The sequence below is a fragment of the Leuciscus leuciscus genome (assembly GCF_965113295.1).
Source record: "Leuciscus leuciscus genome assembly, chromosome: 12".
NCBI lineage: Eukaryota > Metazoa > Chordata > Actinopteri > Cypriniformes > Leuciscidae > Leuciscus > Leuciscus leuciscus.
In genome coordinates, this window is record NC_138736.1 from 1,874,913 (window position 1) to 1,895,651 (window position 20,739).

Below are 20,739 nucleotides of genomic sequence, written 5' to 3' on the forward strand. Positions count from 1 at the left end.
AATACAACAAAGTTTGTTTCAAGAGGAATTTATTGATTGATAAAATTAAATTAAATATCCCCAAAATATCCCCAACTGAGCAAGCCAAAGGCAACAGTGGCAAGGAACCGAAAAACTCCATCAAGTGACCTAATGGTGTCCTAAAACTCCATCAGGTGACCTAATGGAGAAAAAAAACCTTGGGAGAACCCAGGCTCAGTCGGGGGCCAGTTCTCCTCTGGCATTTATGAGCTAGAGGCCGGATTGTAGTTTGAACTGTAGGATTATATGAATGCCTGGCTGAAGAGATGCGACTTTAATCTAGTTTTAAACTGGGAGAGCGAGTCTGAGCAACGAACAGTATCAGGAAGACTATTCCAAAGTTTTGGAGCCAAATGTGAAAATGTTCTCCCTCCTTTGGTGGTTCTGGATATCCTAGGTATGACCAAAAGCCTTGAATTTAGTGATCTTAAAGAGCGCGATGGATTATAGGGTGATAGAAGATCCGTTAAATAGACTGGAGCTAAGCCGTTTAGGGCTTTATAAGTCAGTAGCAATACCTTGTAATTAATACGGAACTTTATAGGTAACCAATGCAGTGATGATAAAATCGGTGTTATATGATCATATTTTCTTGATCTCGTAAGAACTCTAGCGGCGGCATTTTGGACTAACTGTAGCTTGTTTATTGAGGATGCAGGACAACCAGCTAATAAAGCATTACAGTAATCCAGTCTCGAGGTCATGAATGCATGAACTAACTTTTCAGCATCAGAAACTGATAGCATATTACGTAGCTTAGCAATGTTTCTAAGGTGGAAAAAGGCTGTTTTTGTAACATATGAAATATGATTTTCAAAAGACAGGTTGCAATCGAGTATAACACCCAGGTCTTTTACTGTAGAGGATAAAGTAACAGGACATCCTATGATGTTAAAGTTGTATTGTGCGAGGTTTTGTGGGCGGTTTTTTGAACCGATAAGTATTACCTCTGTCTTGTCTAGAATAGCGCGATGGATGTGCGATGGATCGCATGGGCGATGGATGTGCGATGGATCGCATGGGCGATGGATGTGCGATGGATCGCATACAAACCTATAATCATAGGTCATAATCAGGTAATCACCGTGTCTACACCTCAAACGAAAGCAATGCTGTCTATATTGGATTTGGCGAGAGGTGACGCGACACAACATATTCCCATAGACAGTAGGATAAGCAACGATAAACGATCAACTGAACGTTGTGTTCAACGTGTTCAGCGTGTTCTTAAAAAAAACTGAACGCGCGATATGATAACTAGTTGCCTATAAAAGTGTGACGTGATTTGTGTCATGTGCAAGTGCGATGGATCGCATACAAACCAATAGGATGTCGGAATGGTATATGTTTATACTTCTCATCCAACCACAATCAAATTCACTCTATCCTTTTTTTTGCAATGAAATAAAATGAAATGAAATAAGAGTAACGAGGCTATTTTTAAAATGTAAGGAGTAGAAAGTACAGATAATTGCGTGAAAATGTAAGGAGTAGAAGTAAAAAGTCGGCTGACAAATAATTACTCCAGTAAAGTATAGATACCCAAAATTTCTACTTAAGTAAGGTAACAAAGTATTTGTACTTCATTATTTGACACCTTTGACATTCAGTAAAGATTTGAAATGTGTTTTTTTTAAATGCTCCTGATTCTGCTGAATGCTTTGCGCTCAAATTTTTGAGTTACAGAATGTAATTGTACAGAGACAAAGAGATAAGCATAATTCTGAACACTTTTTTCTTTTTGACTTCCCAAGGCGAATGCACCTGATTCTTAACCCCAGTTTGATCCAGGGGGTTGTGTATTACCCATCTTTGTTTATCTCTCTGATTTCTACATCAATAAATTACTACAGCATTGCATGTTGTATTATATGTTTCTGGATCAAAAAATGCTCATTTGGATATTTACAATGAGGAGGAGGTATAGTGTTACACAGCTATCTAGAGTTGAGGAGCTGGTAACAAAGTAAAGAATTACATTTTACCAAAAAAAGAGAAAGAAAAAGAAAACCCTGCAGAGAATGAGGATTTCCAACCATCTGTCACAGAATCAACAACACAACCACCAAATCATCCAATATTAAATTGACATTTTCTCCTATAAAGAGGGAAAAAAGGAACAATAACAAAACCAGAAATATCAATATCAAAAATAATATTAATAAAAATAGGGGCAATTGCTTCAGTGGAGAGTTTTGCCAAAATAACAAAACAAAAAAACGAACCCAGAAATCTCTCTAAATTACCTGGAGAAAGATATCAGTTTGAGGCTGGTCTTCCAGCTTGCACTGTCAAACCTCTTCAACTGTTCCAGAATGCTAAAACTAGAGTGGTCTTTATCGAGCCGAAGAGAGCCCATGTCACACACCAATTGCACTGGTTGCCAGTTGCTGCTCGCATCACATTCAAGCCACTGATTTGCCTACAGAACAACCAGCTCTGCTCCACTTTACCTAAACTCATTACTCCAGACTTACGTGCCATCCAGAATGAACTGCAAATGAATGTCGTCTCGTGGTGCAAATCTCAAAGAGGCACAAAATCCCTTTCACAGACCTTTACCTGGACTGTTCCTGCTGGTGGAAGGAGGCCGTAGACATTTTCAAGAAACGGCTGAAGACGCATTGTTTTCGGCAACACTTGATCCATTAATACTAATATAAGAACTGATGTTTCTGCTAAGACAAAAGCTGAGATAAAATTCGCCATAAAGCAATTAAACACACCCTGGACAGAAGATCGCAAAGAAAGAGCACATGACATTGTCTTGTCCAAACTTCTCTCCTTCCTTATCTCTGCATCTCCCTCTCCCTTCCTTTCCCGTGACGTCTCAAAGCGACACCGGGTCCTTAATGAACGAATATTTGAACTATGGGATACCCAGAATAATCAAAGATCTAAATTAATTCATAATATTTATGATTATTTTCTAATAAGAAACACAATCTAAATGTGATTGTCATTTGAAATTGGAGTCAGATTAAAGCTGCAGTCGGCAACTCTGGAGGATTGAGATAACTTAGCCACAATTTTGAATGTTTACAATATCATGCGCCTCCCTAACTACCACGAGTACCCTCCCATCGAGTTTGCGTGCTCCGCAGCTCGTCATCATATTTTCTGTGAACGCGCCCGCCTCTTCAGCATCGATCTTCTTTTCTACATGTGTTTTCTTTACCTTGGTTGTTTTGGACCTCCTAGCTCTGGTTTTTATCCGAGGAATTGTTAGTAGATTTTCTCTCTGCCGTCACGCTTTGTACAATCCAACGGCGAACTTCAGGCGTGTGCATGTGATATTGTAAGTACGTGCGCAAGGGGGGTGGGGGGTCTGTGGCGTGCACGACCTGTGATTGGATATCACACAGCCCTGCACTGATTGGACCAGGAGAACTGGGAGCGGTGGATTTTTGCCAAACAAATAACAGGCTCCAGGTGGAGGTAGAAGCGCAGGTTTTTTTCTAAAACCATCTTATTTATGTTGTTCTGTCGGAGCATAGTTTCGGTTTCAGGAAATATGATCAAAAAATTGTTGCCGACGGCAGCTTTAATATTGAAACTAAATTCTAATAAATTAAGTGAACTTCACTGGAGCGCTGAAAAGACATACACGCATTATACCTTCGCCCACACCATTGGATTCCGTCATTGGGCCAATGGGTGGTCCTTACAAAGTGGTGACCCCGACGTGATCTCCAGATTGCCTTTTCAGCAAAATATTGGGACTTGCAACAGCAAGAGGTTTGATCTTCTCTTTCTTCAGCCGTTGTGGTAAGTCAATTCTTATTTGCCTTTAAGTGTTGTAGGAAAATTCAGACACACCTCATATAGACACATTTGTAGAGTGGGTCGGCTATACCCAGTTAGACCAGAGAACGCAAAATGAAGATGATGATGTTTGCACTCCTAAATAATAGGGCTAATACTATGTCTTTTCAGTGATTATGTTTCACAATCTTGCAATACCGGTCAAAAGTTTGGGGTTCATAAGTATGAGTTCAATTGATGAAAAAGTCACAGTAAAGACATGAATAATGTTACAAAAGATTTCTATTTCAAATAAGTGCTCTTATTTTGAACAGAATACAGAAAAAAATGTATCATGATTTCTACTGTTCAACTGTTTTCAGCATTGATAATAATCAGAAATGTTTCTTGAGTAGCAAATCATCATATTATACTGATTTCTAAATTATCATGTAATTATCATAAATTATCATGCTGAAAATTCAGCTTTGATCCACATCTACCTATAGGAATACGACGCCTATCACCGTATACATATATAAGCTGCTTCAGTATTATCCGCAACTATCGCGTTTCTCAGGAGCGAATTAAATGGCGAAATTCGGCAGGCAAACAACATAATCTCACAAGGAATTGTGCAATCGGGAATTTAGCAAGAGGAATTCACCTCAGATTCATCTTAAACTTGAACACGAGATTTGCAGCATTGATCATAAGTTGCCTGATTTGGAAGTTGCCTGCTCGCATCGCTGCATTATTGACACAGGACTCGACGTGATTCATTCTCCCTTCATCTCTGAAAGTCTTCACAAAGCTAAGTCCTTTTTTGCTCATTGCTAAAATCTATCAGGGTTTTGGCAACATGCTTGTTGCTAATGCCATACGTGTGGCTTGGGCTAATCTAACTTAGTCGTTTTCATTAAAATGCTCTTGCTAGGCTTACGCGATCATATTGGCTATGTGCGTTACTATATGTTGTCATTGGCAACTGATCGCGTTGCACGGGCTGTGCTTTTAGCACTATGCAGCACAGATTCAAGCAGCTGCTTGATATGAATTAACAATTCATGGTGCAAACGGAAATATTCTGCTGTGGCACAGCTTTAAAAAAGACCGTAAACAGTCACAATTCAGTTGAGTCACTTCGGACACGCTTGGTCTATCTAGTTCTTGGAAACAGGTCGTTCTTAAAGCTACAGTGTATTGTATACCGTGATTGCATTTGAATGCATTCTTATATTTTTTATTTTTAAGAGCTTGCATTTTTATAGGCTGACATTCAACATGGTTCTATATTTAAGCTGTGTATATTAAGTAAAAAATAAACAAATAAATAAATAAAAGTTATTGAAACACTGCTTGTTCTAAGGCTAGGCCTATCTAGTGGCTATTTGAAAACTGCTTGCATTAAAAGCTGTTAGTTGCTATTGGGAACATGGTTGTTGAACTTTTAAGGTTATTTAGCCCAGTCGTTATTTGGAACATGGCGTGTTTTAGGCTTATATGGTGTCATTGTGTCACATGCTGTGCTAAGCTTATCAGGTATCAACAATATCTGTCTTTTCAGCAACACTGCTATAGCGCATACTGTCCTCAGCGCATGCCGTAGTGCTCAAGCGTTGTTTTATGCTTATCTGGTTGTATTGGAAAATGCTTGTTCTTTATTCTATTCGATTATTGCAACGTGCTGCTTTAAAGTTACCACATGCTTGTGGCTAAAGCTATCTAGATATCAGTAACATACTTGGTACACAGTACATTCACCGCAGGGGTCTGGTATTCAACACTAACAACACCATAGTTTGATGGTCCTGTAAAGGAGTGTGAAATCATGGGAGTCGCCATCTTCACCTCCACAGCCGATGGAATCCGTAGGACGGGAGCAGTAATCATGTTCATGAATGAGGAAGCACACTGTATTCATAGCTTAGCTGCGCACTGCATATGACTCGAGCTAGAGAATGTATGCTTCTCCGATCGGACTACACTAGGTTTAATACTAGTCCTATGGTTATACAACATGCTAGTTGTATCAGTTTGGTTGCTGCTAGTCTGAGCTATTGCTGTAGGGTGTATGCTTCCCCAGCCAAACTACACTAGTGTTAGCAATGGTTCTGTGATTATACAACATGCTTTTTGTACCAGTTGTTGCTGCTAGTCTGAGCTATTGCTGTAGGGTGTATGCTTCCCCTGCCAAATTACACCAGTTTTAGCAATGGTTCTGCGATTTACACAATATGCTTGTTGTATCAGTTGTTGCTGCTGCTAGGGGTGTAAGCTTCCCCCAATAGATCCCGTACAATGGTTAAATTGGCTACAGCAACACGCTTGTTGCAATGCGTCTTGCTTGCTCCAGTGTGGGGAGATGTTAAAAATCAAATAACAAAAACAATTTTTTTTCTTTTTTTTTTTTCTTGTTTTCTACAGAAGTAAACTACATCCAAGTATAACAAGGTCATGATGTCATTTACAGTCGTCACTCAACAAAACTGGAACTGGACTGCGGATATACAACAAGCAGCAGCTGATACATTTTTGGTATCACAATTTTCACTTTTTCATTTCAGGTGGTATGTCATTCATTGCAATATGCATGTTTACTGCTAAGCATTTCGGTTATTGACAACATGCTTGTTGCTATGGCTTATGCGGTTATTGGCAACATACTCGTTTAGGTCATCCAGGTAAGGGCAACATACTTGTTGCTTAAGGCTTTCCGGTATTGTTGGTAATAGTGTTGTCACGGTACCAAAATTTCAGTATTCGGTACCGATACCAGTGAAAATCCACGGTTCTCGGTACCAATTTCGGTACCAAAGCTTAATTTAGATTAAATTTACATAATTATATTAAAGTGTATATCACAAAGATGCAAACTGTATTAAAAACACTTTACAATAAGATTCCATTTGTTAGATAACATTAGATAAAATGACCTAACAAAAAAAAACAATAGTTATATACTGTCGCAATTATTCTCCTTTAGGGGTTAATTTAAAAATACATTTTTAAAATCAAAAGTTAACATTATTTCTGTTAACATTATTTAATGCACAATGAATGAAGTGAATAAACATGACCAATCAAGTGTTTTGTATTAAATAACATTCACAAACATTAATTAATGTTGTAAAAATATATTGTTCACTCATTGTGTTATGTTAGACAACGCATTAAGTGATGTTAATGAATGGTATCTTATTGTAGCATTACCAAACTATACAGGAGATAAAATATGTTTTATTTGACTTGACTATACTTTTATTTAATCCAAAACTGTATTCATATTTAACTTTAAAAGGGCTTTTTAAACCTGCTAAGAGTTATCCAGCCAAGAATAAGACTAGAACTGCTTTTCTGACGGACTGATATTAATGACGGCTTTTTATTTCTCATCTCCATAAATATATCTAGTAGTAAAGCTAATGCAAGGGCTAGAAATCAATTAATAGGCCTATGTCACACTTCCTCGTCGTCATGGAGAGTGCAGTTCGCACAAGCGTTTGTACTACCGTGGCGTCTGTCGTTGCTATGCATCCATGAACGCACATGGAAAAGCGAGCGCGCCGCTTCTATTATGAGCGCGCTTGCCGTGCGCCATTTTAAATAACGTATCTGCACGCGCAAAAACATCAGCACCACATCAGCAGCAGCACCGCCGATCGCCATCAGCGCTTTTATGAAGAGGACGCAACTGCACGCGCTTCGGGCATGCATGCGCATCAAGTACCGGGTTTGAGAAAACCTGGTACCGTGACGTTTAAAAAAAATTAGTACCGACTTGGTACCGAAGTACCGGGTCTTTTGACAACACTAGTTGGTAACATGCTGTTGCTCAAGCTTTTCAGGTATTGGCAACATGCTTGTTGCCCTGGCTCACTCACGTAACTATAAAGCATCCAGATTGCGCTGTCAGTTGGTTTTGGGGGATATTGGCATATGGTTGTGTTTTGGGGGGTTATTGCTGCTCTCCCTGCTCTTATCCATGCTAGGCTGCATGGATGCGCAGGGAGTTCTCGCCCAGAACGGAACCATACCGCCAATCCAAATTGTATGCTAATTGTCAATCATATATGACGATAGTGGTCCTGACAGAAATCAAGCGTAGCTTTAGTTCTGGCAGGTCACGTTAGTCAAGCTCGCATCAGCTGACTATCAGCTGATCCACATCTACCTATAGGAATACGACGCCTATCACCGTATACATATATAAGCTGCTTCAGTATTATCCGCAACTATCGCGTTTCTCAGGAGCGAATTACCCTCCTCCATCCCCAGCTCCTCCTCTCATCAGTCAGGATTTGGCATTCTGATTCCCTTCGAATCAGAATAAATTCTCGAATTATGTCGTACTTTAAAATCTTGAATTAAGGATATCTGCAATACATTCATGTTGGTTCTGTTCTGTTTACCCCAAGGGGGGTTATTGCTGCTCTCCCTGCTCTTATCCATGCTAGGCTGCATGGATGCGCAGGGAGTTCTCGCCCAGAACGGAACCATACCGCCAATCCAAATTGTATGCTAATTGTCAATCATATATGACGATAGTGGTCCTGACAGAAATGTACTGTGCTGCTTACAAAGATTAATAAAAAACTAAAAGTGAAATAAAAACTGTAGCCTACTGTCCTTAAAATATTAATAATACAAAAACAGGCTGTGTATACATATTTAACCCTTTTAAACGTAAATTTTAAATATTTTGGTTGACCCCTGTGAGTTTTTCAAGGCGATCATTATTTAGAACTGATCACTTTACTGTTTCCATGGTGACGTGTCATTGCTTGTCACGTGACACAACGCAGCGCTGATTGACTAATTATCTGCTTTTATTTCATTTTTTTATTCACAAATTTGTTAGCTATGGCATGAAATATTTGATATTCCGATTGACAAATATATGCAAGTGGAAGTGTTATGTTGTTTAAACACCTTTAAAACGATCGCGTTAGTTGAGCTGTATGCGCCGTGTAACGTTAGTTTGTGCCACTGTTCAGAGAATCGGATCTGTTGGATTTAACTTACAGCACGTGAATTCATCCACTTCTCCCGAAATACATGAAAGTAAGTGGCCGGTGAACTGGGAGAAGAATAGAGTTAACTTTAAAGTTACTTACACAATGTGTAAAACGTGTCATCTAATTATAATGGAAATTATTATAATGGAAATTATTATAATTTCCGCTTCCATAGACATCAGTGTGTATTTTACAAATTGTAAATGTATTGTTTTTTTAGTACTTATGTGAATTTAAATGTCTGAAACCTAAAATAAACATTATTTGGTTAAAAACACTGAATAATTGTGATATTTGACAGCGCCGGAGTGGCGCGCGTCCGTCTCTGGCTCAGCGCCAGCCAACTGCGAAAGCACATTTGAATTTAGCAGTTGATCACGTGATGCACTGGCCGTTCTACACCGGTGTAATCGTATCGTACGCTCCAGGGACCAGCCAAGACTGATCACACAATAGACAGTAAAAGATCACACCGGTTTGATCTTACGTGCAAAATTCAGTGATTCCTCTGCGTACCACTAGACGGAGCCTGCGTACCACACTTTGAGAACCACTGGTCTAAAGCGCATGGCTCAAGTGTACTTATGGTGTGTCTGAATCCACTTTTGCTAGTTTAACGATGGGAAAAGTGGTCGGTGCTCCCGGTGCATGGTCTAAAAGGGTCGTCCCTATTCTCTTAATGAGTAATGGGTGTGTTTTGGCCGTAACGTGCGTTAAACCAATCAGAGTCTCATCTCCCATTCCCTTTAAATGCCAGTTGCGCTCGCGTCATGGCGGATTCGCTATTTACATGAAGGAATTTGATTGTGGAAAAACGTCTCAGGTTACGACTGTAACCTATGTTCCCTGGGAACAGGGAACGAGACACTACGTCAGAATGACGCTATGGGGAACGCCTCAGACGTGACAGGTGTCTGAAATCAAATATCATCTCACAGCAATCATGCTGACCGGCGACAGCCCGTGAATCATTAGCGTGAATGATTAACGTGCAACCTGCAAGTATAAAAGGGGCGCTTTGCAAACATGACAGCATCCTATCGTCTGAAGGGACTGTTGCAGGCAGGCCCCGAGGCATGGCAGGAAGACGTAGTGTCTCGTTCCCTGTTCTCAGGGAACATAGGTTACAGTCGTAACCTGAGACGTTCCCTTTCGAAAGGGAACTCTACACTACGTCAGAATGACGCTATGGGGAACGATATACCAACGCCACCATGCTAAGGGGAGTGCCTGCCAAAAGGCAGTGACAACTGTCAGAACCGGCAATTCAAATGAACGCTAGTACCACTCACCCCCAGGTCACACTGAGCTGTCAGTGACAGCACTCCCTACGGTCATAGCCCAAGCTAAATGACACCACAGAAAACCTCCATAAACATAGTTTAGTGAAAGGTCTACCTGGGCCTGCTCAAGGGCCAAGGACCACAACTTCAACTTCTTAGAAGGGGTCCCTTCTAGGGAATGTGGCTAGGGAACCTGAGGAACCCCAGCCAGTCACTATTCAGGGGAACGTGCCGCCTGAAACGCCACCAGGCAGGCCTGACCTGGTGTCACTATATAAGACACTACAGTCTGGCCACTTCCTGTCTGTCCGAAGACAGAGCCTCTGGACACTTGCCTTTAGGAAGGCATCCAACCCGAGGGACTGTGAAGCAGGCAGTGAACCACTCGGACCGGATCTCAGAGACGGGATATCCTGGAGAGTATGACTCAGCATAGTGCTTTACAACCCTTGCCAGCGGGGGGAGTTTCTCTACTCAATCCACGGATCAACTCAGTGTTTGTGTTTCAAAACACTGAGGAGGCCTGTGAGGGCCTAAGGGCTGATCTAACTGGGAGGCCTCAAGAGAGGCCTACGACCAACTGACCAGACTCAGGAGACCACATACTCATACTGACCCTCAGTGAGGGGAGGAGCATTAGATCTACCTGGTAGGCAACCAGGCTGTAGCAGGAAAAAGAGGTTCCAGGAGGGAACCCGTAGCAGAGAATAAAAACTTGAGTCGAGCCAGGGCGCAAGCTCACCTTCGCTAGCTGCCTGATAAGGTCTGCTAAACTGAAAGTAAGCAGCCACTAGCTTACAAAAACCCAGCACCACTGAAGCCTACTATCTGATAGCCACAGAACGTGGGGGCTCACTTTCAGAGAGGCCTGGGGAGGCCTACTACCTGACAACCACAGTATGTGGGAGCTCACCTTCAGAGAGGCCTGGTGAAGCCTACTATCTGATAACCACAAAACGTGAGAGCTCACTTTCAGGGAGGCCTGAAGAGGCCTACTACCTTAAAGACCATGCTAAGTGGAAACGCACAGTAAGTGGGAGCTAACCCTCCAGGGAGGCCTGGTAAGGCCTACTACATGACAACCACAGTATGTGGGAGCTCGACTTCAGGGAGGCCTAGTGAGGCCTACTACCTGATAACCACAGTGCATGGGAGTTCACTTACAAAGAGGCCTAGAGAGGCCTGCTACATGACAACCACAGTATGTGGGAGCTCGACTTCAGGGAGGCCTAGTGAGGCCTACTACCTGATAACCACAGTGCATGGGAGTTCACTTACAGAGAGGCCTGGAGAGGCCTACTACCTGACAACCACAGTATGTGGGAGCTCACCTTCAGAGAGGCTTGGTGAAGCCTACTATCTGATAACCACAGAACGTGGAAGCTCACTTTCAGAGAGGCCTGGAGAGGCCTACTACCTGACAACCACAGTATGTGGGAGCTCTCCTTCAGAGAGGCCTGGTGAAGCCTACTATCTGATAACCACAGAACGTGGGAGCCAAGAAAAACCACATTAAGTGGAAACTCAAAGTATGATGGAACTCAACTCCAGGGAAGCCTGGTAAGGCCTACTACCAGAGAACCATGACATGAAGGAGCTTACTTTCAGGGAGGCCTGGAGAGGCCTACTACCTGAAAACCACAGCTGACAGTGGGCCAGACTGGCAGTCCAGTTGACTGTCTATGGGGCTTTGCCTTCAGGGAGGCCTTATGAGGCCTACTACCTGATAGTTCAACCTCAGGGCCACTTAGTACCACAGTATGAGGGATTCAGCCCTCAGGGAGGCCTAGTAAAGCCTACTACCTGATCCCCACAAAAAAAATGTGGGAGCCCATCTTCAGGGAGGCCTGAAGAGGCCTACTTCCTGAAACGGTCTAATCAGCTGGATGTGTACTGCTGCTGGGGACTCGCCTAACAGGGAGGCCCGGTCGAGCCTACTAGCTGATAGCGAGTCTTTCTGCTACTTTAATGAACACTGCTGGAACCATACTAATAAAAAACTTTCCTAAAGTTTTGACCTAGTGTATGCTCCACAATGTTGTGACCCACCTCCGAGGAGGCCTGTTAAGACCTACTACTCGGTAGTGAGTCTTCTGCCCGAACTACCAGGGCCAACCAACGAAGGTGAGCTGGCCTAGGAGCCCTATCTTAGGGGCTACCCGGTCAAGGAGGCCTGCTGGGGCCTACTACCTAACTGTGCAGCCTTCAAGGCAGAAAAACTGTTACTACAGCGCTTACAGCATCCTGGTACCTAACCACATCGCCAAAGGCAGTGTACTCAGCACAAAGCAAAACCCTCATAGCAGGGGAGTACAACATACGCCACTCTGCCTAGTGGAGGCCCCATTTCAAGGGCCTACCTACTAAATGCATGGGCGTCAGCTCATGGCAATGCCCTGGCTTCAAGGGAGCGGAGTTCAAATACCGGAATGAAATGTAGTTAGAACTGCCTGCTCAACCGGAGCCATCGTGGTGTGAGGTAGATAATACAGAGCTGAGAATGGATTACTCAAAACTACCCCGCGTTTAGTGGGGGAGTAACACCATATGCCCCTGAAATGTTAGACAGGGAGCGGGCCTGCAAGTGGCTCCAAAGGGTAACAGGGATTTGTCCTGTGCCCAGCCTGGGGAAGCGGGGCTTGCTTGCAAGCCAACCAACCTTCACCCCTCGTTCGAGTAGTTCAGCTCAACGGGCTGAGTGGAGCCAGCTCTAGAGGCCTAATCCAAGTAGCTCTGTTCGGCAGGGTCTGGCAAACTATCACATCGCAGAGCGAAAGACAGCCTAACCCTGCCTGAAGGATCATACCTCAACTACCACCCTGCATTACTCTACCACCCCTGAATGCAGTGAAAGGGGCGGGCCTTGGCCAACAACTCCCATTTAAGGGAGGAGGCTGAAATCTAGGGGAGGAAGCCAAGTCAAGTCAAGTTTATTTGTATAGCGCTTTTCACAATACAGATTGCATCAAAGCAGCTTCACAGTATTAAATTAAAATAATACAACAAAGTTTGTTTCAAGAGGAATTTATTGATTGATAAAATTAAATTAAATATCCCCAAAATATCCCCAACTGAGCAAGCCAAAGGCAACAGTGGCAAGGAACCGAAAAACTCCATCAAGTGACCTAATGGTGTCCTAAAACTCCATCAGGTGCCTTAATGGAGAAAAAAAAAAAACCTTGGGAGAACCCAGGCTCAGTCGGGGGCCAGTTCTCCTCTGGCATTGGATAGAGGCCGGATTGTAGTTTGAACTGTAGGATTATATGAATGCCTGGCTGAAGAGATGCGACTTTAATCTAGTTTTAAACTGGGAGAGCGAGTCTGAGCAACGAACAGTATCAGGAAGACTATTCCAGAGTTTTGGAGCCAAATGTGAAAATGCTCTCCCTCCTTTGGTGGTTCTGGATATCCTAGGTATGACCAAAAGCCTTGAATTTAGTGATCTCAAAGAGCGCGATGGATTATAGGGCGATAGAAGATCCGTTAAATAGACTGGAGCTAAGCCGTTTAGGGCTTTATAAGTCAGTAGCAATACCTTGTAATTAATACGGAACTTTATAGGTAACCAATGCAGTGATGATAAAATCGGTGTTATATGATCATATTTTCTTGATCTCGTAAGAACTCTAGCGGCGGCATTTTGGACTAACTGTAGCTTGTTTATTGAGGATGCAGGACAACCAGCTAATAAAGCATTACAGTAATCCAGTCTCGAGGTCATGAATGCATGAACTAACTTTTCTGCATCAGAAACTGATAGCATATTACGTAGCTTAGCAATGTTTCTAAGGTGGAAAAAGGCTGTTTTTGTAACATAAGAAATATGATTTTCAAAAGACAGGTTGCAATCGAGTATAACACCCAGGTCTTTTACTGTAGAGGATAAAGTAACAGGACATCCTATGATGTTAAAGTTGTATTGTGCGAGGTTTTGTGGGCGGTTTTTTGAACCGATAAGTATTACCTCTGTCTTGTCTGGATTTAATAAAAGAAAATTACGCGTCATCCAATCTTTTATATCTTTAACACACTCTGTCAATTTGGAAAATGTAGCGTTTTCATCCGGCCGTGATGAAATATATATTTGAGTGTCATCAGCATAACAATGGAAACTAATTCCATGTTTCCTTATAATATTTCCAAGTGGCATCATATATATTGAAAATAACAGGGGGCCTAATACAGATCCCTGCGGCACTCCATAGTTTACTGGAGTTATGATCGATTTTTCTCCATTTAAATAGACAAAATGGTAGCGGTCAGATAGGTATGATTTGAACCAGCTTAGTGCTTGTCCTTGAACACCAGTATAATTTTGTAGTCGATCTAAGAGTATTGTGTGATCTATAGTATCGAACGCAGCACTAAGATCAAGTAAAACTAGTATTGAGATACAGCCTTGGTCAGAAGCTAAAAGTAAATCATTTGTGATTTTAACGAGCGCAGTTTCAGTGCTATGATGCGGTCTGAATCCAGACTGAAACTTTTCATAGATATCATTTTGTTGCAAGAAAGAGCCCAGTTGAGCGGACACCACTTTTTCTAATATTTTAGACATAAATGGAAGATTTGAAATGGGTCTATAATTTGCTAGATTATTATGATCTAATTGTGGTTTCTTAATGAGAGGTTTTATAACTGCCAGTTTAAATGTTCTTGGAACATGACCTAAAGATAAAGACGAGTTAATAATATTGAGGAGAGGCTCTTCCACTACAGATAACACTTCTTTCAGTAGTTTAGTTGGTATAGGATCTAATAAACATGTTGTTGTTTTAGATGAAGTGATAAGTTTATTTAACTCTTTTTGTTCTATAGTTGTAAAGCACTGTAATTGTTCTTTCGGGGTGATAATTGAAGCTGAATTGTAAGGCGCGATTGAAGATTGAACGTTTATAATTGTGGTTCTGATGCTTTCTATTTTCTCAGTGAAGTAGTTCATGAAATCATTACTACTGAACTGTAACGGGATATTTTGTTCGGGTGACGTCTGTTTATTTGTTAGTCTAGCCACGGTGTTAAATAGAAACCTTGGATTGTTTTGGTTGTTTTCTATTAGTTTGCGGAGGTGCTCAGCCCTGGCAGCTTTTAGGGCCTTTTTATAACGTGACATACTGTCTTTCCACGCGATTCTAAAGACCTCTAAATTAGTTTGTTTCCATTTACGCTCTAAAATACGGGTTTCTCTCTTTAAAACATGCGTAGTATTGTTATACCATGGTGCTTTATTTTTCTCTCTGACCTTTTTTAATTTAATAGGTGCAACCACATCCAATGTTCTAGAGAGAATGGTGCTCATAGTGCTAGTTAGTTCTTCTAGTTCATCTGTTTGTTTGGGTTCAGGCAGCAGCTGAGACAGATTAGATAAGCAATTTGAGAAATTATCTATGGTGGATGGGAGGATTGTTCTGCCTGGTTGATAACGCGACGCCGCATGACATATTACAGCAGTACGTAATATGCAAGTTACCATGTAGTGATCAGTGACTTCATCACTTTGTGGAATGATATCTATATCGGTTGGATCGGTTCCGTGTGATATAATTAAATCGAGTGTATGATTAAGACGATGAGTTGGTCCGGTGACGTTTTGCTTGACCCCAAATGAATTTAATAAATCTGTAAACGCAGCTCCTAACGCATCATTTGGATTATCTACGTGTATGTTAAAATCTCCAACAATTAATGCTTTATCGACATTGACTAATAGGTCTGAGAGAAAATCTGCAAACTCTTTTAGGAAATCAGCGTAAGGCCCTGGCGGTCTATATACGGTAGCCAAGGCTAGAGATAATAGGGATGTTTTTCTAACATCTAAGAGCGTAACATTTAGTACAAGTACTTCAAATGAAATAAACTTATAACCCGTTTTCTGAGTAACATTTAGAATATCTTTATAAATGGTTGCAACACCTCCGCCACGGCCAATCAGACGGGGCTCATGCTTATAACAGTATCCAGGAGGAGTAGACTCATTAATACCGAAATAATCATTTGGTTTAAGCCAGGTTTCAGTAAGGCAAAGTACATCGAAGCTATTATCTGTGACTATTTCATTTACAATAACTGCCTTAGGTGTGAGTGATCTAATGTTTAGAAGACCTAGCTTTAGAAATAGTTTTTGTTTACTAATAGCAACATTTTCTGTTTTAATAACAATTAGATTTTTCCTAGATCCTGCATTAGATTTATTATTTGATCTCACTAAACGAGGAATAGACACGGTTTCTATGCAATGTTCTACACTAGTATTTATATCAGTTGAATTGGTGCAGCAGAGACTATGATTTGGACTTTTGGTTACTAGTCAAAGGGTATTTAACATTTTGGAGATGTTATCTGACAGAAGATCCGCTCCGAATCTGCTTGGGTGTAAGCCATCAGCACGGAAAAGCCTAGGACGCTCCCAAAACAGATTCCAATTATTTACAAAGAGCAGTTTCTGCTCATTGCACCATGACATTAACCATTCATTTAGCGCAAATAATCTGCTGAATTTTTCATGCCCTAGTCGGTACGTGGGAAGCGGTCCTGACACAATGATCGTTGTTTCAGGCGATGTGCTGCGTACCGTATCGATTAGATTCCTGAAGTCTTTCTTCAGAATCTCCGTCTGGCGCAGCCTGATGTCGTTCACTCCCGCGTGCAGGACCACAGTTCCGACGCGCTCGTCACCGTTCAGGATCTCGGGAACGCGAGCAGCGATTTCAGAAACACGAGCACCAGGGAAGCAGTGACTTTGCACCTTACTTGTACCTAACGTAGCGTGTACGTGCCGAACGATGGAATCGCCGATGATCACAGCATCGCGTTCTGTTTCGCGTAGAGGGGAGAAGCGGTTTTGTGTCGATAACTCGAAAACCGGGAGGGTCGGAGAAAGTCTTGGTCTAAACCTGACTCGCGTCTTCCGCTGCGGAACCACCCAGGCTTCGTGGTGGCGTGTTGGAGCCGGAGTGAACGAGACCATGGCTGATTGCGACCGATGCTGAGGAACGCACGGAGTAGACGCGGTCGGAGTCAGCGGGTTAGTAACGTTAAACACTGATTTGTGTGCGTCGGCGCGTGATGTTTCAAGAGCCAAACACCGGTCTCTCAGCTCGGCCTGTCTCAATAAAAGGTTGTGGATCTGTTTCTCAACAGCTTCCAGCTCAGACTGCAGTGCGTGAAGCTCAAATGTGTCCTCACCTGCACCAAGCGGTAGACTACTTACATCTGATATATTCGCCATTTTAACAGATGGACAGTGAGTTAGCAACGAAGCTACCAGTGATGCTATCAATATTAATACTAATTTATATTATAAGTTTGTTTGTAAATGAGTGTGGAGAAGACGCGTTCAGCCGTGATCCACGGACGTAACCTTTAAGAGTATGCAGCGTTGGATCACTAATAGGCTTGAGACGCGTCTGCTCAACAGTCCGCGTTGTAACTATGAGGTTTTTTAGTGGTAGGGGTGTAGAGTAGACGCACGATAGGCGAAAAAAAAGTGTTCGTTTATAAGTGAGTGTGGAGAAGACTCGTTCAGCCGTGATCCACGGACGTAACCTTTAAGAGTATGCAGCGTTGGATCACTAATAGGCTTGAGACGCGTCTGCTCAACAGTCCGCGTTGTAACAATGAGGTTTGAGCAGTAGTGCTTCTCAGTGAGGAAGAGTAGAAAATGTTCGTTGTAAGCGGGTTTAAAGAGAAAAATCAAGAATTATAAATCAAATCGATAGAGCTCCAAAAACAACAACGCATTCAGACGCAACGCATGATAATGACAGGACAAGACATTATTCACCGTGTTTGTTGAGTGTTTCTTATTCACCTGAGCTTTTATGAACTCAAAGGCGCGAGAGAAAATAAATAAATAAAAATAGCTGAGCGCAAGGGTGGCGCGTTAACAGGCTAGCGAATTACTAGCGTGTTATGCGTCAGGGTTGGGTAAGCTGTATTTAGTAGTAATATAAACAACTAGAAATTGTAGTAAATGATGGTTCAAAACAAGGAAATACGAGGCTAAGACGGAGCTTACAGCTCCGAAGCAAACACACTCACAGCAGGCAGCGAGAAAAATCAAGAATTATAAATCAAATCGATAGAGCTCCAAAAACAACAACGCATTCAGACGCGACGCATGATAATAACAGGACAAGACATTACTCACCGTGTTTGTTGAGTGATTCTTACTCACCTGAGCTTTTATGAACTCAAAGGCGCGAGCGCGCGAGAGACAAATAAATAAATAAAAATAGCTGAGCGCACGGGTGGCGCGTTAGCAGGCTAGCGAATTACTACCGTGTTGTGCTAGTAGCAACGGAAGCCAGCGATGTTGGGCAAGCCGTATTTAGTAGTAGTATAAACAACTAGAAATTGTAGTAAATTCTGGTTCAAAACAAGGAAATACGAGACTAAGACGGAGCTTACAGCACCGAAGCAAAAACACTCACGGCATGTGTTAAGCCTAACACATAATGAATGTGGCAGCTATACTTAGCAGAACGCCTCCAACATCCCAAACCTAGCCTAGGCCAGCTACAGAGGCGGCCCGGGTTAGGGCCGACCTACAAGCATAGATCTACCTGAGAGCTCGGAGGAGCCACAGCCTACTTGATTGAGAGGCTGTAAAACACTCACCTACTGACACCTTACAGAGCTCAGGGGAGCGAAGTACTCAGGATACCAATGTCACAAACCAATAGGTAAGACATAAGATCTATCTGAAGCGCCAGCGTCAGTCTAAACCTAAAGCAAAAAAGTTTTTTTTTTATTTATTTTTTTAGGAAGACCAACTACTCTATCCCAGGGTGGCTAACAGCCCTGCGGCTAAAAAGAAATGAGCGGTGGCCCACCACGCATAAAAAATGTTATGACAGGAAGGCCATCACATACTCAAAACGGAAGCCAATTTTCCTTGAGCTTCTCGTTAGATCGTTCCAGCCACCAACTGGGGAGGCTTCAGGGCCCTGAAGTCTCCATACTTTACCTTTTTATTCTAAGAATTACCCCTAGGTCTATACAGGGAACAAGGCTTCTGTAGAGAGATACAAATAAGTGTTAGTTATACACACAAATTCTCCAAAAACCAAAAAAGTTCACCTGCGGCGTGCGGAGTGAAGACTTCACCAGAAAGGTCTCAACGAACCTGGGGTCCACCACTTTTACATGCCTAAAAGAGGCACTCACATCAACCAGTTGCTAAGGCGGGCCATCAGAACATAGTTCTCATCATAGGCCCAACCCCAGGACTGGTGTAACGCAAACGCCTGGGGAGTAAAGAAGAGGGAGAGGGCCGGTAGAAAAAGCCCTCCAGGGAGGTCATACCCTTACTTCCGCTGAGCGCTGCTCAGCTTGCGCTGAATGACCTCCCTTAAGTCCCTCTTCTTGCGGGAGGCTCGCCTTCTCTGCGTCCTACTCCTCCCTGGAGGGGGCGCACGAGAGGCAACACTAGACCTCTGGCCCTGTCTATGGTCCTCGGACCAAGACGGACCAGGTCCTCCCGCCTGCCTGGGCCGGGGCCTGGATCTCAGCGGTATACAAGTTTTAAATGCGGCTGAGCGCGCCTTCGCCTCCCTAAACTTTCCAACCACCGCCTCAACGGAGGTGCCGAAAAGTTTAGTGGGCGAAACTGGTGAATCAAGGAGAAGGGCCTTTTCCTTCTCCCCGATATCAGCCAAGTTGAGCCACAGATGCCTCTCCGTGGCCACCATCGCCGCCATCGACCGGCCGATCGCGGCAGCAATCTGTTTAGTGGCCCGGAGAGAAAAATCTGTGGTCCGGCGCAACTCAGCGACCGCCTCAGGGGACAGCCCCGTCCCCTGGTCGAGATCCCGCAGCAGATCAGCTTGGTAGGCTTGGAGCACTGCCATGGTGTGAAGGGCAGCACCAGCCTGACCTGCTGCCATGTACGCTCTGCCATTCAGGCGAGCCGTGACTTTAAGAGGCTTGGATGGCAGAGTCGGAGCTTTTAGTGTCGACGCCCGCCCAGATACGAGATAGTTAGCAAACGTCTCGTCAATGGGCGGCATCGACACATAACCATACTCCCCGATCCCCTCAACATCAGCGAAATTACCCCGCTGATGTCGATGAATACGGGCCGAGTATGGTTTCTCCCATGCCCTCTCGATCTCAGAATGAAGATCCGGAAGGAATGGGAGGCTCCGTTGAGCTGGTGGTCTATGTTCAGGGAGAAATCGATCGTTTAACCGGCCGCGAGCGATCTCTCCCTGAGCGCGCCGCCATGGCAACTGAAGCTTGTCAGTGGCGCGCTCCATAACTTCCACCAACTCAGCGTACATGGGGCAGGATGGCTGACGAGGTTGAGGATCTGATTCATCCTCCTCAGCCATCTCTTGCCCAGCCTGAAGAGCACTCGCTGCAGTATCAGTAGGAGAATCTTCTCCGTCATCCACCTGCAGCTCACTCTCGTCAGCCGATGACTCGTCCGAGAGGTGAACAACCCTCTCGAGACTGTCAGCGAGCTCCATCTGGGAGCCCCATGAAGCGCGTCGCCGCTCTGCCTCGGCACGAGCGATCCGCGAGGACCAGATGCTGAACTCTCTCCCCTCGAGAAGAGAGCCAGACGAGAGCGGAGCGTTCTCATAGGAAAACACTCACAGTTTGCACAGGATGCTCCCTCGAGAGCATCCCGTGCGTGCTCTTCACCCAGACAGTACACGCACATCTCG

At 43.4% G+C, this 20,739-nt stretch overlaps 1 protein-coding gene and 1 long non-coding RNA gene across 2 annotated transcripts in view; both read left to right on the plus strand.

The window, feature by feature from the left end:
* Nucleotides 1–20,739, plus strand: part of LOC309510889 (uncharacterized protein) — a 264,657-nt gene that overhangs the window by 173,599 nt on the left and 70,319 nt on the right. The gene's annotated exons all lie outside the window — the stretch shown is intronic.
* The window catches only part of LOC309511002, a 51,967-nt gene continuing 32,310 nt past the window's right edge, over nucleotides 1,083–20,739 (plus strand). Inside the window, exons 1-2 of the long non-coding RNA XR_014210462.1 lie at nucleotides 1,083–1,482; nucleotides 1,519–1,949. This is a non-coding gene — a long non-coding RNA (uncharacterized lncRNA). The remainder of the gene's footprint in view (nucleotides 1,483–1,518; nucleotides 1,950–20,739) is intronic.